The sequence below is a fragment of the Dendropsophus ebraccatus genome, chromosome 3, assembly GCF_027789765.1.
Source record: "Dendropsophus ebraccatus isolate aDenEbr1 chromosome 3, aDenEbr1.pat, whole genome shotgun sequence".
In the NCBI taxonomy this organism is placed as follows: Eukaryota; Metazoa; Chordata; class Amphibia; order Anura; family Hylidae; genus Dendropsophus; species Dendropsophus ebraccatus.
Window position 1 is genome coordinate 36557098 of NC_091456.1, and position 17513 is coordinate 36574610.

Sequence of the window (17513 nt, forward strand, 5' to 3'; positions counted from 1 at the left end):
GGGGATGGGTGACAGCCAGGAATCTGGTGGCATGGTTTGCTTAAGAAGGGGCCCAGGCAAAATTTTTGCACAAAGGCCCTATGCAGTCTGTGTCCGCCCCTGCAGTACAGTAAAAACAAAAGTCTATTAAATAATCACCTCCTTAACCCCTTAAGGTCAAAGCCAATTTTCGTTTTTGCATTTTTGCTTTTTCCACTTTATGTTTAAAAGTCCATAGCACTTGCATTTTTTCACCTAGAGACCCATTTGAGCCCTTATTTTTTGCGAAACCAATTGTACTTTGCAATGACAGGCATTATTTTTCCATAAAATATGCTGCGAAACCGGAAAAAAATAATTTGCGCTGTAAAATTGAAAAAAAAAAGGAATTTGTTTTGATTTCGGGGAGTTTTGCATTTACGCTGTTCGCCTATGATAAAACTGACTTTTTATGTATGTTCCTCGAGTCGTTACGATTGCAACGATATGTAATATGTATAACTTTTATATTATCTGATGGCCTGTAAAAAATTCAAACCATTGTTAACAAATATATGTTCCTTAAAACCGCTCCATTCCCAGGCTTATAGCGCTTTTATCCTTTTGGTCTATGGAGCTGTGTGAGGTTTCATTTTTTGCGCCATGACATGTACTTTCTATCGGTACCTTGATTGCGCATATGTGACTTTTTGATCGCTTTTTATTACTTTTTTTCTGGATTTGATGCAACCAAAAATGCGCAATTTTGCACTTTGGAATTTTTTTGCGCTGACGCCGTTTACCGTGCGAGATCAGGTGTGGGATTAGGTAATAGTTTGGTCAATTACGTGCGCGGCGATACCAAATATGTTTGTTTATTTGTTTGTTTATTTATTTATATTCATAAAATGGGAAAAGGGGGGTGATTTGGACTTTTATTAGGGGAGGGGATTTTTTATTAATAAAAAAAACATTTTTACTTTTTTTTTTACTTTAACTAGAAGTCCCCCTGGGGGACTTGTATATAGACAGCACTGATCTCTCATAGAGATCAATGCTGTGTATATACACAGCAAAGATCGATTACATCGGTCATAGATTGCTTTGGCCTGCTGCAGGCCACACCAATCTATTGCCGAGCCGGGATCAGCGTTGTCGCGACGCTGAGGCCCGGCATGGGCAGAAGAACGGATCTCCCCCCCCCCGTGATCGCATCGCAGGGGGGAGATCTGTCCCACTAGACACCAGGGACTTGCAGCGTAAAGCCTCTAAATGCAGGTGTCAGGTTTGACAGCTGCATTTAGAGGCTTAATTAATAGAGGCACTGCCCGGCTACACATATCAGGCTGGATCAGCGCCGTTCAGAGCGGGTTCCCGGCGTGATTTCCACATAGCCTTATGGCTTTATCCAAGTTCAGCAGCCACCGCTAATCAAATGCCGAAAGTTCGGGTTCGGATCGACTCGAGCATGCTCCAGGTTCGCTAATCTCTACTCAAAATAACAAACGTCATTTTAAACGGAGCTCAAAAGACGTTGTGTGAACATAGCCATATAATGGTTTTAGTTTTTCCCCTACAGTGCTGTATCGGGTGTCATTTTTTGCGCCATGATTTCTAGTTTTTATTAATACCATATTTGTGTAGATCAGGCGTTTTCATTAAAGATGAGCGAACCTGGAGCATGCTCGAGTCTATCCGAACCCGAACGTTCGGCATTTGATTAGCGGTGGCTGCTGAAGTTGGATAAAGCCCTAAGGCTATGTGGAAAACATGGATATAGTCATTGTCTGTATCCATGTTTTCCAGACAACCTTAGAGCTTAATCCAAGTTCAGCAGCCCCAGCTAATCAAATACCGAACGTTCGGGTTCGGATCGACTCGAACCCGAACCTGGTTCGCTCATCTCTAGTTTTGATCACTTTTTCTTTTCTTTTTTTTTTTTTATATATATAATGTAACAAAAAATCGATGATAAGCTTTTTTCCCTCTTTTCATTTACGCTGTTTACCGTACGGGTTATATTTTAATTGACTGGACAATTACGCACGCTACGGTATATAATATGTTTATTTATTTAATTATTTTTATGTTTTATTTATATTATGGGATGGGGGGGTGATTTAAATTTTTATTGTGGGAGGGGCTTTGGGGTATTTTTAAAAACATTTTTACACTTTTTAAGTCACCTTGGCAGACTTTTACCTGCAATCATTAGATTACATACACTGATCATTGCTATAGGCATAGCATCGATCAGTGTTATTGGTGCTGTGCTCATTGAGCCTGCCTGTGACAGACTCAATGAGCAGAGGGCCGATCGGACAGAAGAAGGTAAGAGACCTCCGGCGGTGCGGCACAGCAGGGGTCCCGATCGGTAAGTGACAGGAGCTGCTCCTATCACTTACATTTAAACCCGTTTAATGTGGGCAATGACAGGCTGCAGTGCGATTGGTGCAGCCTGTCCGTGAGAGGTATCACATAGGGTACGATATACCAGTGTCCCTGGTGAGGGCCAAGGAAAGATGTGATGCCTCTGACGGACGTTACTGTGTGCATGAAGTAATGCCACATACGGATAACAAAGAGGCAATTCCCATACCACGTTTGTCTTACTGCCCCGCTCTGAACACATGCAGGCGGCCCTGGACATACGGGTACGTCCAGGGTCACCTAAGGGTTAAAATTAAATTCACACCCACCTGACTATTAACTAAATTGTCAGACAAACTATAAAGCCTCTCTGATGAATACTATAACCAAGTGCAACTCTCCTCATGCATCACAACTTGGGCCCTCTAAGGCTAGGTTCACATGACGATTTTACAATCCGTCTCACTGTATCCGTTTTGGAATACGTACAGAGAAACGCCGTCAACCGCGTTTTTGTGTATGTTTCACAATGTAAAGAGAAACGGATCCGTTTTGATCTTTTTTATGTAAGTCAATGGAAAATGGATCAAACCGGATGGCACACAACAGCATCTGTGTTTGATTTCCATAGAACAGATACATAACACGGATAGCAAAATCATGACATGAACCTAGCCTAAATCATACCTTTGCTATAACACAGGTAGCATTATAATTGAAGGGCATATACACGTTTACAAATATGGCGACACACTTGCTGTTACTCACTCTGAAGTAAAACCGTATCCTGTATGTGAAGCGTATCTACCGCTACCTTCACTCCGTTTTAGCAATTCCCTGCAAGCATATGCATAGTAAATATGTATACATGCTTCTAACTAATTGCATTGTGTTGCTGTACTTTTTATGTTTAAAGTGTCACTGTCGTTTTTTTGTTGTTGTTTTTTTTTTTGCAAAAACCAATAGTACAAGGGATTTTAAGAAACTGGGTTTCTTAGGCAAATATGCTATTATCTGCATTCAAAAAACCTTTTCCTGGGTCCCCCCCCCCCCTCCCTCCCTCCCTCCTCTTTTCCATTCACTGCTCATTATCAGGAAATTGTGACTCAACTCCTCCCCTCTCCATATAGAACAATGAAAACGGGGGGAGAGAGCTTCAAACTGCTTTTTCATGATAAAAAAAGCATTTTTCGGCTAATAAACCCAATTACAAAGTTTCTTAAAATCGCCTGTACTATTGATTTCTGTAAAAAAATAATAATAAAACAACAGTGACACTAATTTTACTCTTGCCTTGTGTGTGCACTATATGCAGAATGTGTACCCATGTGTATGACTTGTGTGGCTGCAGGAGAGGAGCCAAACGATTCCCGCACAAGGGCCCTTATTAGTGAGTGCCCACCCCTGTTGTTATTGATCATCTTCAGTGTGAGAATGTTATATGGACTACTATTCTAAGCCACGAAATTTTGAAATGCTAGAGGTCTCCTCGTAACAGTATTTCTGGCAGACTTCTTCTATCTGACAGTGAATGGGTTAAGGCACTTTTCCCATGGATACATATTGAGGTCGGATAAGGGAGCATGTCAATTCGTGCTCCAGAAGGTTCCTAGAGGAATGTGATAGGAGTGGGCGTTCCTTCCAGTGACACAAGGCGTGTTCTTGCGCTTCTGGCTGTTTGCTTTTGGGCTGACATTCATCTTGTTTTATGAGCTGGGAATCCCCAGTGCTACCATCAAAGTTCCCTTCGTGCATCCGATCTGATATTCTCCATACTGCACACTTCTGTATATTCTTTTTTTTAAACAGTAAAATTAAGTTCAATTTATTTGCTAGAGGTTTTTCCTTTATTAACTACTGCATGTCCATGTAGATAGGAAGCACAAAGAGGATATCATTAAAGGGGTTGTCCAGCGAAAATCTTTTTCTTTCTAACCAACTGGTGTTAGAAAGTTATACAGATTTGTACTTTACTTCTATTAAAAAATCTCAAGTCTTCCTATACTTATCAGCTGCTGTATGTCCTGCAGAAAATGTTGTTTTATTTTCAGTCTGACACAGTGCTCTCTGCTGACATCTCTGGCCGAGACAGGAACTGTCCAGAGCAAGAGAGGTTTTCTATGGGGATTCATATCAAACCGAGACAGAGATCCTGTTTCGGCCAAAGGTGGCAGCTGAGAGCACTGTGTCAGACTGAAAATAAAACATCACTTCCTGCAGGACATATAGTAGCTAATAAGTATGGGAAGACTTGAGATTACTTGAAATTACACATCTATATAACTTTCTGACACCAGTTGATTTAAAAGAAAAAAGATTTTCGCTAAGTGACAGCCTTATCTCTTCCAGGACAATATTGATATCCAACATGCCCAATCCTTCTCTATCTTAAAATATATTGTCGAGGGAGAGAAGGGCCAAGAGTGGAGAGTTAGGAGGCTGCCATAGAAAATTGGCAGGTTTGGTCAACTTTGTCTTAAAGGGGTACAGTGGTGAAAAATAATTGTTTTCAAATCAATCAGTGTCAGAAAGTTATACAGATTTGTAAATTACTTTCATTTTAATTTTTGAAGTCTTCTAGTACTTTTCAGCTGCTGTATGTCCTGCAGGAAGAGGTGTACAGTATTCTTTTCAGTCTGACACAGTGCTTTCTGCTGCCCCATCTGACCATGTCAGGAACTGTCCAGAGAAGAAGAGGTCTTCTATGGGGATTTGCTATTTCTCTGGATAATTCCTGACATGAACAGAGGTGGCAGCAGAGAGCACTGTGTCAGAGCGGAAAGAAAGCTCCACTTTCTGCAGGATATACAGAAGCTGATAAGTACTGGAAGACTTGAGATTTGTAAATGGAAGTAACTTGCAAATCTGTATAACTTTCTGATACCAGTTGATCTGATTTTCCTTTCTCCGGAGCACCCCTTTAAGTGTATAGACTATGTCTTCTTAATGACTGTATGCGTAAAACACATAAAGGCATGGCAGGAGTGTAGCTATAGGAGATGTAGAGGTACAGTACCAGTAACACAAGATCATTGATGATTGACAGATCTAAAATGGCTTGGAAGAAAACCCTAGAATCCTAAATGGCAGATGGATAGATCTCTGCAGTGGATAAAGGGTGAATTAAAAATGCCTGTCCTATCCATCTAAATGCATTTAGATGACTCAATCTCAGAAATTTCAGTAACAAATGTAACACATGTACATGTATCCCAATAAAACCCATTCTATATAGAATAGTAGCAGATAGAAGCATAGCACATAGGAAGATAGAAGCAAGTCCCATTCAAATGACTGGGAGGCTAGGTTCACACAAAGTCTTTTTTTGGCCGTTCGACTGCCTTCTTTTTGGACACCCGTCATCTTGAGGCCAAATAACGTCCATTATTTTGAAATCACGGACGTCATTGCAAAATAACGTATGTTATTTGGCCTCAAAACGGCGAGCGGCCGAAAAGACGGCCAAAAAAAGACCTTGTGTGAACCTAGCCGTATACTGATCTGATCAAGAGTCCTGCTATGGTTTCAGTTTGGGTCACTAGTCACATTCATATGATAATCGTCTGATACTGACCTTATCCCAATAGAACTCCCTACTAGAGATGAGCGAACCTGGAGCATGCTCGAGTCCATTCGAACCCGAACTTTCGGCATTTGATTAGCGGTGGCTGCTGAAGTTGGATAAAGCCCTAAGGCTATGTGGAAAACATGGATATAGTCATTGGCTGTACCCATGTTTTTCAGACAACCTTAGGGTGGTATTACATGGGCCGAGCAGGGCCCGATAATACCTGTAAACGAGCAGCGATCTGCTAGATCGTTGCTCGTTTACTGGACCTATTACACGGCCCGATAATCGTTTGACAAGAGCTGCAAGGACATCGTTACCGATGTCCTTGCAGCCCTTGCTAAACTGGCATACATTACCCATCCACGTTCCAGGGCTGCTCCTGCGTCCGCTTCTCCCGGGGGTCCCGCGCGCTCTCTAGCGTCACAGCAGCCTGTCAGCTGGTAGGCCGCTCAGCCAATCACAGGCCGGGACCGCTGCGGCCTGTGATTGGCTGAGCGGCCTATCAGCTGACAGGCCTCTGTGACGCTAGAGCGCGCGCGGGACGCAGGGAGAAGCGGACGGCAGGAGCAGCCCTGGAACGTGGATGGGTAATGTATATCGTTAGCCGCCGGCCACGCACCGCTATTACACGCAGCGGTGCGCGGTCGGCGCCCGACGAAAATAGGTTCTAACTTATATCAACGATCAGCCGATGATCGTTGTCATCGGCTGATCGTTGCATTTATTACACGGAGCGATAACTATCTTATTGCTACAGCAGGGGAGAAACAGGTAGGGAGTAGAGATGAGTGAACCGGGTTCGGGTTCAAGTCCATCTGAACCCGATCGTTCGGCATTTGATTAGCGGGGGCTGCTGAACTTGGATAAAGCTCTAAGGGTGGTATTACACGAAACGATAATCGGCCGAATTGGCCCGATTCGGCCGATTATCGTTTCGTGTAATACCACCCTTAGAGCTTTATCCAAGTTCAGCAGCCCCCGCTAATCAAATGCCGAACGATCGGGTTCAGATGGACTTGAACCCGAACCCGGTTCACTCATCTCTACTCCCTACCTGTTTCTCCCCTGCTGTAGCAATAAGATAGTTTCATCTAGACAGTATTCAGGTGTTCATGTGCAAGTTCACATTTGAGCCTGATTCCCCTTAATAAATGAGATTATGTTCAATGGCTTTTCATATAGATCCCCCCGCTGCCTCGCATTTACTGTGACATTATTACATTGAATGAACGTTGTATTACATATCTGTTTGTGAAGAAGGATTTGCATGTTTAGAGATTACATTTGTGCATTTAGCCACCTGAGTCGTACTAGACTTTGCGTCCTAAAAGGCAGAGCCCTAGCTGCACAGATGGTGCGTTTGGGGGCACTTAGGGCACATTTAGCTTAGTTACAAGGACACAGCATTATGGATTTATAAGAGGAAGCATAAAAGCCATTACCAAAGTGAAGTGTGCCTCTAACCAAAACTCCGGCACTATAGAACAATGTTGGAACGATTTAGGGTTAAGCTGACACTCCATAGTAGCCGCTGTGAATAGCCCCTTCCATTTAAATCTGAACAAGTCAAGAGTAACAAGGCTTACGTTTCACTTCCCAGATGTATGTACAATTCATAGCATACAGTCTAAACTCATTTGCTTGCACCATTTGTAAACCCTCTAGTCTGCTTCTATATGCAAATTCAAGTGTTACATCCTGGAGAGCTTTATTTGCATGCTGTGGGCTGTAGAGACATGTCACAATGTCACAGTATCACAATGAAACATGGCGAGACCTTCTCAGGCCAGGTTCACACACTAAAATACCAGCAGTAATTAGATTATTTTCAGTCTTCAATGATTTCCATCGAAGTCTATGAAAACAACGGCCGTTAGTTCACACAATACATAGAATAACGGTCGTTCGCAGCAACAGTCAAATTAATATTCGGGATATTTATTGGTGGACGTTATTTAGCCAACGATGGTCGTTATTTTAAGTTGTTAACACAGATTTTTTTTTTTAACCCTCCTTTTGCCATCTATTCAACTAAATTCAATAAACCTTTAAAATCCAGCCAAAAGTTGTTGAATGGGGCCATCATTCAACCTAAACTTAAAGGGGTACTCCAGCGAAAATCTTTACCTTTCAAATCAACTGGTTTCAGAAAGTTATACAGATTTGTAATTTACTTCTATTTAAAAAAATCTCGGGTCTTCCAGTACTTATCAGCTGCTGGATGTCCGGCAGGAAGTGGTGTATCCTCTCCTGTCTTGGACTGTGCTCTCTGCTGACACCTCTGTCCATGTCAGGAACTGTCCAGAGCAGGAGAGGTTTTTTATGGGGATTTGCTACTGTTCTGGACAGTTCCTGACATGGACAGAGGTGGCAGCAGAGAGCATTGTATCAGATAGGAAAGAATCCACCTCCTCCTGCAGGACATACAGCAGCTGATAGAGATTTTTTTTAAATAAAAGTAGGTTACAAATCTATATAACTTTCTGACACCAGCTGATTTGAAAGAAAGATTTTTGCCAGCGTACCTCTTTAAACAATGTACCAACAGGCGCCAAAGTATGGTTACATAGCGGATGTTATTTGGTATGCAAAATAACGGCCGTTATTTTGAGTATTACATAACTGCCATTGAAAATCATTGTGTGAGAATAGTAGATTTTATATCAGTCTATGGAGGACCTATGGGGTCCAGATTTATTTCGGCCATGTGGATAGTATTGAGAGAGTTAAGGATCTCTGGGTCCTGGGCGCTCATGAGTTTCACCACTGCTTCTGCTAGCTGGAAGGATGTTTAATTATAAAACCTGATTTGAAATTTAGACTAGTGAGCTGAAAAGTATTTTACGGAGTTACAGAGTAGGTGAGATTGGCAGTAAGAGTTAATGGTGCCCACTGCCACTTCTATTAGCACCCTGCCTGCGGGCAGAAGGAGCACACTTGTTTACATGAAAGTAATTTCAGGTCTATTACAAACTAGGGCAATAAGCAGTCACTGCTCTTGTTAACAAGGCGAGTGGGTTAATGACCCGTTTCATTGCTAACAACTTTTCCAAACACATTCCCCTGGTCCCGGCCCTTTTAAGTAGCCTGAAGCATCAGCCAATAACACATTTCATTACACAAAGGGCGAACACTTTGTAGATGGGTGGTGTGTGGGGAGACTCGGGTGGTATAAATGTGCACCTGCTCATGTCCAAGTTTTAACCTAATAGGTGCTGATAATTCTTTGGAGATTTAAAGGGGAACTATCAGCAGGTTAGACGAAAATAAGTTGCTGATAGCTCCCTATTGCACAGGAGACGCCGAGGGTGAAGGTATGTTTCTTTGTTCCCGTGCAGTTAGTTGTTTACTGCTCGGTCCGGTAAGACCGTTAGGAGCAATGCCCCGCCACTTTAACACAGATCCGCCCCCGGATAAAGGAGAACAAATTTGCTGTTTTTAGTAACGTAGCTTACATCACTGTACTGTTTTTCTCCCCTTTGTGCCTCATCACTTCCTGGTTTCTTCTTTAAACTGTGTCTCTTCTGTTACCATGCAACAGAGCCCACACTTTCCCACAATCCCCCCTTACTTGCATGAGAAGTAAAACTAACTGCTAGTAACAATGGCACAGACCAGGAGACTGCAACTGAGCTGAGCATGAGTGACCCAATTTAGTGAATGCTTAAAGGGGTGCTCCAGCAGGGGGGCACTTTTTCGCTGGGACCTCCCCCGTTCCAGCGTGACGTCTCAGCCACTCAGTGACAGAGGCGGGATCTGAGCGGACATGAAACGGATCCCGCCTTCTTTACTGAGTGACTGAGCGGACCTGAGACGTCACGTCTCGGGCCCGCGTCAGACACCCTGGGAAGCGGGGAGGTGAGTGGATGCTTTTCCCTCAGCCACCTCCTCCCCACAAAAAAGTGCCCCCCCGCTGGAGTACCCCTTTAATGACTGGTCGTAACCAAGAACAACAGGTTATCAAACTAAAGCAGGCAGATGGGGGTTAGAGAGTCTATACTGCAGCTCAGCACTGCCTATTAGACACTTGGGGGGAGATTTAACCAACTGGTGTAAAGTAGAACTGGCTCAGTTGCCCCTAGCAACCAATCAGATTCCACCTTTCATTTTCCAAAGAATCTGTGAGAGAATGAAAACTGGAATCTGATTGGTTGCTAGGGGCAACTGAGCCAGTTCTACTTTACACCAGTTTGATAAATCTCCCCCTTGATCTCCAAGTGTATACTAGATGGACCAAGTGGTCTTTTTCTGCCGACAATCTCCTATGTTTCTTAGTATGATGGCCTCATTCTATTTTATCAATATCGTAGGTCCTATCCAAGTGGCCCCTTAGCGTGTTACTATTACCTATAAGTTATTGCTAGAGTTACCAACCTCTCACCCCTATATCCTTCACTATACTGTGTGTGACCTTTCAGCCTAGTCTCCAGAAAAAGATATCATCTCTTGGTACACGTATGTCTTACATTAAGTTGATCAATTATTTCTAGTGATATCCTGAAACCCTTCTCAGGTTTGAAAATGGATTTCTCCTTTCCCCCATACTGACTATAGAGTCTGTTAGAGTGCTATGTGGCAGCCAGCACTTTGACAAGAATTTCAAAACTTGGAAAACCTCCATGAATATCTTGCTTTACTACCTTACCGTCATTTGTCTAAATATATCCCATCCTACCCCTTCTACATGCTGGAGACTGTGCTCTTTCCATTCTATGCCATATCATGTCTGGTGATCTTGCAATTTTCACTCTCATCCATAAGTTAAAGGGGAACACTGCCAAAAAATTATTATATGCTGTATGGGGAGGGGGAAACCATAACCAGAGAGCTTTGGCGCTGACCCAAAAAGGGTCGTTTGGGAAACATCCTGCATGCCCAATCCTCCTCTGGAGTCCACCATATACCTTATCGTGTTTGGACTACTTTACTACGAGGGGCTGCTGATAAGTCTTTGGCTTTGTGTTTTTTTGTTTCTATGGTAACAAATGTTACATCACATGAAAGCCTTATGTGTCTAATATACTGTATGTATTACAAATTTTGTGTATGTAGCTTATGACAACAGTGATTTAGGCCTGCAGGAAAACAAAATGGCGGAGTCTGAGGCGATATTCACAGCAAATGAGAGCAGAGGAGAGATAGAATTCTTGTTTCTGCAAGGAAAGTCTGTGAAGGATATTCATGGTGAGATGTCACAGACATTGGGGAATCAATACCCCTCATATTCTACAGTTAAATGCTGGGCTGCCAAATTTAAAATGGGCCACTTCAGCACCAATGATGAGGAACGTCCTGGACAACCAAGAGTGGTTGCTGTTCACAACCTTGTACAGGATAATCGATGAATTTCAGCTAAAGGAATAGCAGACATCATGGGGATTCCTCGTGAACGCATTTGTGTCATTATCCATGAACATTTGAACATGAAGAAGCTATCTGCAAAGTGGGTCCTAAAACGTTTGACAACAGATCAGAAAAGCATTCGAGTTACAACTTCCTGGTCCATTTGTCGGCATTTGTGGACCAATAAAAACTTCCTGGATGGACTGGTCACTATGGATGAGACCTGGATTTATTTGTATAACCCTGAAACCAAGGAGCAGTCAGAAGAGTGGAGGCACAGTGGTTCTCCTGGTCCAAAGAAGTTCATGGTGCAAAAATCAGCCACTAAGGTGATGGTGTCTGTGTTCTGGGATAAGGAGGGTATTCTGCTAGTGGACTACCTTCAAAATGGCTCCACCAACTATACAAGGTATTACACATTGAACTTTTGGATTAATTGAAGGCAGCTCTGAAAACCAAAAGCAAGCTCTCTAAAGGAATCTTGTTCCTGCAAGACAACGCCTCCACTCGCACCGCACAAGCGACCACGGCAAAACTGGTGGAGCTAGGCTTCCAACTGGTTGACCACCCACCTTATTTACCAGATCTAGCTCCCTCTGACTATAATTTGTTTCCAAACCTGAAGAAATATCTCAAGGGTACCAAATTTCACACCATTTCTGATGTCAGGGCTGCTACAGGTGACTAGTTTGGAGCACAACTGAAATCCCTTTTTTTTTTTGCAAGGCTTACAGAATGCCGATGTAAGAAGTGTGTTGACATAACTGGAGAGTATGTGGAATAAATGTATAAAAGTTTCATCTTCCTCTCTCGTTTTTTTCTGGGTAAGGCCAAAGACTTATCAGCACCCCTTCGTATAAGGTGTATCCTACTGAAGCTAAATAATTTTTTATATTACAGACACCTGCCAGAAAATCAATTGCACCCTTGTGTCATCAGCATACAAGCAAACCTTGCCTACCAAACCTTCTCTCACTATCCTTACCTACCAAACCTTCTCCTATGTCACTATCCTTACCTACCAATCCTTCTCCTATGTCACTAACCTTACCTACCAATCCTTCTCCTATGTCACTAACCTTACCTACCAATCCTTCTCCTATGTCACTATCCATACCTACCAAACCTTCTCCTATGTCACTATCCATACCTACCAAACCTTCTCCTATGTCACTATCCATACCCACCAGACCTTCTCCTGTCACTATCCTTACCTACCAATCCTTCTCCTACATCACTATCCTTGCCTACCAAACCTTCTCTCACTATCCTTACCTACCAAACCTTCTTCTATGTCACTATCCTTACCTACCAAACCTTCTCCTATGTTACTATCCTTACCTACCAAACCTTCTCCTATGTCACTATCCTTACCTACCAAACCTTCTCCTATATCACTATCCTTACCTACCAAACCTTCTTCTATGTCACTATCCTTACCTACCAAACCTTCTCCTATGTTACTATCCTTACCTACCAAACCTTCTCCTATGTCACTATCCTTACCTACCAAACCTTCTCCTATATCACTATCCTTACCTACCAAACCTTCTTCTATGTCACTATCCTTACCTACCAAACCTTCTCCTATGTTACTATCCTTACCTACCAAACCTTCTCCTATGTCACTATCCTTACCTACCAAACCTTTTCCTACACATCACTAACTTTACCTACCAAACCTTGTCCTACAAAGCTATATTTCAGTACAGTATACAAACCACCTTTCTTAAACTGTACATTTCCTCTTGAGAATGCCCCCCCAGAAAAAGAAAAAAATGCTCAGAATACATTTAGGTTGTAGGATGATGCCCTCTGTTGGTAAATCTGAAAATATACAGTAATATGTGGAGAGATATTTCTTTCTCATTGCATATAAACAAAAAAAAAAAAAAAAATTTTAACCCCTTAATATTCAGATACCTGCTGGTTTGATTGATTTGTTATCAAAATGATTTAATGGATTGTATTGTTAATTGAATTTTTTTTTCTAATAAAATTTACTTACAAATAATTAAACTGTGAACCCAAAAAATGATTTGTGCACATTTCTACAGATTACAGTTTCATTTTTATAGAAAAAAAATAATATTCTAAAACACCATTTTTAACATTTGAAATTAAATTTGACCTGAAATTCTGTACAACAGGTCTTATCACATTGCCCTGAGCATTACTAAAGGAGGCTGCTGCACTTAAAGTGCTTGAGTTCACGGTACAGGAAAGAAAGGTGTGGGGTCTTGGCGTCAGACTTTTGGAAGGAACATGGTGCACTTAGGTTAGGTGCATACTACAGAATCGCAACGGAAAAGCCGTTGCGGATTCCGCTGCTCGCGGACAGTGTGGGGGCCGCGAGCAGTAGTGTGCACGTACCCTTAGAGAGCAAAATGCAGTAGGAATGTGGAGTAACAATATATAAGGGGATTTCCAAATAATTATAATCCATTCTGCCATACATTAGTGGTGGATGTCAACAGTAATATACAGCTGACATCTTTCTGCTACAGCCATGATCGGAAAGAACACTGACCCTAGCAGTTTAACTCTTTGTATAGCATAGTAACTAGCAACTATGACATCTAAGTGGTTAGACATTGGGACGTGGTGGGCTGTCTTGACAAATGGGGATCTAAAAAAGGCCCTAAGGTTTGCCATTCTATTCCTACAAGGTCCCGTCAGAGGCAGTACACAGCTGTACTGCAGTGTATTGTATCAGCAGTTAAAGGGGATATCCAGGATTAGAAATAGCAGTTTTTTCACAGCAACTCTTTAAAGGCGATATCCAGCCACTTTTTTCCAGAGACCCACTCGTCCCCGGTTCAGAGGTGGTTTGCAGTTAGGCTCTATTCACTTCAATAGAACGGAGTTGAAAAACCTGCACCCCAACTGGAGACAAGGGTGGTGCTGCGTTTGGAAGAAAATGGCCATATTTTTATAACATTTGATTACCCCCTTCAAGTGAACTGAACTCCAGCAACTAGTATGTTTCGAGACAACAATGTCTAGACCTGGACCAAAAAGTTGGAGAATCAGCAAACAGAAGCCCCATGCGAATGCTTAGTAGCTGGATTTTCTGCTCAAGCTTTGTTCTAAAGGGTGCGGTGGATCAAATCAACTAGTGAAATGGAGCATGCTATTCCTCCATTAATGGAAGCCTGACTAGATTAGCTTCCTGTAGAGGAATTCGATAATTCTGATTTACCAATTCCTTTGGTGTTTCCGAAGAAGAAAGAGTAAAGATAAGGTCCCTTACAGCCATGAACAAAATAACACTTGCCATACAGCCTATAAGAGATGGATGGAGGTGGCTTCTGCCAGTAGAGACCATTGCATCCATCGTAGGCGATGCTAGGTGTTTAACCAAGAATTTAACAAATGTAGGCATCTGGAGTGTGGGTACTTCCACTGTTTTAAACTCAAAATGGTTACAAAAACCTTGGTAGAAATATACGATCTCCTAAAAGAGAAGCCTGCATGACTGTAACTGAGTGGGGGAGCCAGGTGCTTGGAACTGGAGAATTTCTTGGACCACACACCTTCAATAACTGACAGCCGAGCTATAGATGTGCTTCCTGGTACCTTAAAGAAGCAGTTCACTTTTTTTTTTCGGCCCCCCGGATAGCCGCTGTCATGTATACTTACAGAAAATGATCGGTGTCCCGTTCCCGTCCCACGGTGCCGTTCAAACCGGGCGCGCGCACTTCCGCCGGCTGCTGCGAGGCCTCTTCTCTGACCAGTGATTATACGCCGGAAGTCACTCGCTTCCATGCATTCGCTATGGAAGCGTGTGACTTCCGGCGTTCAAATTACAAGGCCAAGAAGAGGAGTCACAGCGCCGGCGGAAGTGAGCGCGCGCCCGATTTGAACAGCACAGCGGGACAGGACCGGAGCTACGCCGCGGGACACCGATCATCTTCTGTAAGTATACTTGACAGCGGCTACCCGGGGGGCCGAAAAAAAAAAAAAAAGTGAACTGCTTCTTTAAAATGCCATAAAATTACCTGCAGATTGTCGTGGGTAAAATCAATTTAAAAAAAGTTATCTGTGTGTAATTAGAGATGAGCAAACCGGGTTCGGGATCGAGTCCATCCGAACCCGAACGATCGGCATTTGATTAGCGGTGGCTGCTGAACTTGGATAAAGCCCTAAGGCTATGTGGGAAAACATGGATATAGTCATTGGCTGTATCCATGTTTTCCAGACAACCTTGCTTTATCCAAGTTCAGCAGCCCCCACTAATCAAATGCCGATCGTTCAGGTTCGGATGGACTCAAACCCGAACCCGGTTCGCTCATCTCTATGTGTAATTGTAAGTTATAACATTGGCCACTAGGTGTCATGATTTTTGCTCCTCTGACTGGTGGCAATATATTTATGTATAAGTGCAGGGTTTGGACATAATAAAGGGAAGAAAGAATATGCAAAGTAGCTCTCACACCTCTTAGGCAAAGAGATGTCCCTTCAAGTCAAGTCTCGCTCAGTCAAGGAGCCTTAAAACATTGACTGGGGGATTTTATGCCAAGCCAAACTATCTCTCCAAAAGGAAAGATTTCCCATCTGCAGACAGCTGTTTCGGGTTTTTGACCCTCATCAGTGCAGAGCAGGGTGTTGGCTGGCTAGTGAGAGGTCTATTGACGTGGGTCAAAGGGGTAATGACTCTCCTTAAGGAGAGCCCGTCACAAGGACGTGTGGAGACTTACAGACCATTGCTGCTCCACTAGGAATTCTGGTAAGAAAGGATATGCAAAGTAGCTCTCACACCTCTTAGGCAAAGAGATGTCCCTTCAAGTCAAGTCCTTGTGACGGGCTCTCCTTAAGGAGAGTCATTACCCCTTTGACCCACGTCAATAGACCTCTCACTAGCCAGCCAACACCCTGATCTGCACTGATGAGGGTCAAAAACCCGAAACAGCTGTCTGCAGATGGGAAATCTTTCCTTTTGGAGAGATAGTTTGGCTTGGCATAAAATCCCCAGTCAATGTTTAAAGGCTCCTTGACTGAGCAAGACTTGACTTGAAGGGACAGCTCTTTGCCTAAGAGGTGTGAGAGCTACTTTGCATATTCTTTCTTCCCAGAATTCCTAGTGGAGCAGCAATGGTCTGTAAGTCTCCACACGTCCCTGTGACGGGCTCTCCTTAAGGAGAGTCATTACCCCTTTGACCCATGACATAATACAGGAAATGTGGGTGGGACATTCGGAGGAGTCTCCTCTCCTGTGCTGTCAATCACAGCGAGCCCAGCAACAGACTTCTTCTAGAAAATTAGGCAAGCAGCTCTATAGACCACCGGAAATGTCTTTTGTTTTAAATTATGACTTTCATGCTTTCCACCAGTCATGTCTGTCTTAATGCAATTGCTAAATTCACAGTAAAATAGGATTATTGCAGCAATTTCTCGAAAGCCACATCAAAATTGGCATTATGTTACCACACGACTTTTATAATTGCTCTTAGATATTATTTTACTGCAATTACAAAAATTCTCTGCCAAATTTGTGGTGATTTTTCCAATAAATTTATGATAAAGCATTTTTGGAGTTGCAGTAGCATCGCCAATTTTGAGGCAAAATGGAATTAAGACAAATATGAAAGTCGCAGTAACATAACGTCAACTGTGCAGCGGACTGAGAAATCGTGTTATTTTACAGAAAATGTAGAATTTAAAGCTGCTTAATCCTTTATAAAAAGTCTGCTTCTGTGTTGGCTGCACTGTGATTGACAGCACAGAGCTCTGAATGTCCTGCCCACACTTACTGAATTTACTGCAAGCCCTACACCTGTCACAGATAAAGATGTATTGACAACAGGCAGGAGCTGAAACAGTGACACCTAATGGGCAATGTTATAACTTACAATTACACAGAATTTTTTTTTTTTTTTTTTAAATAAAGTAAACTACAAACATTTACGATATTGATGCCTCTGTGAAAATATGTAAAGTTGTTTTTAATGACAATGCCAGTGCCAATTTAACCTCTGGATGATGCACGCCGTTTACAGTACAGCAGATGAAGCACTGTACTTATTGGTAGATCTGTTTCAGAAAGTATTTGCATTTGCCATGAAAAAAAAAAAAAAAAAAAGTACGTAGCCCAAGATATGAATGGTGTGTACAGTTAGTACAAATAAAAGCTACAGCTCTCCCTACAAAAAACAAGCCCTCTCACAGGTTATTTGAAGGGAAAATAAAGTCTCAGAACATGGCAATGCAAAGCAATTTTTTAAAACAGGATTTTCATTCCCTGAAAGTCATGGAAATGAATGGGTCCCCA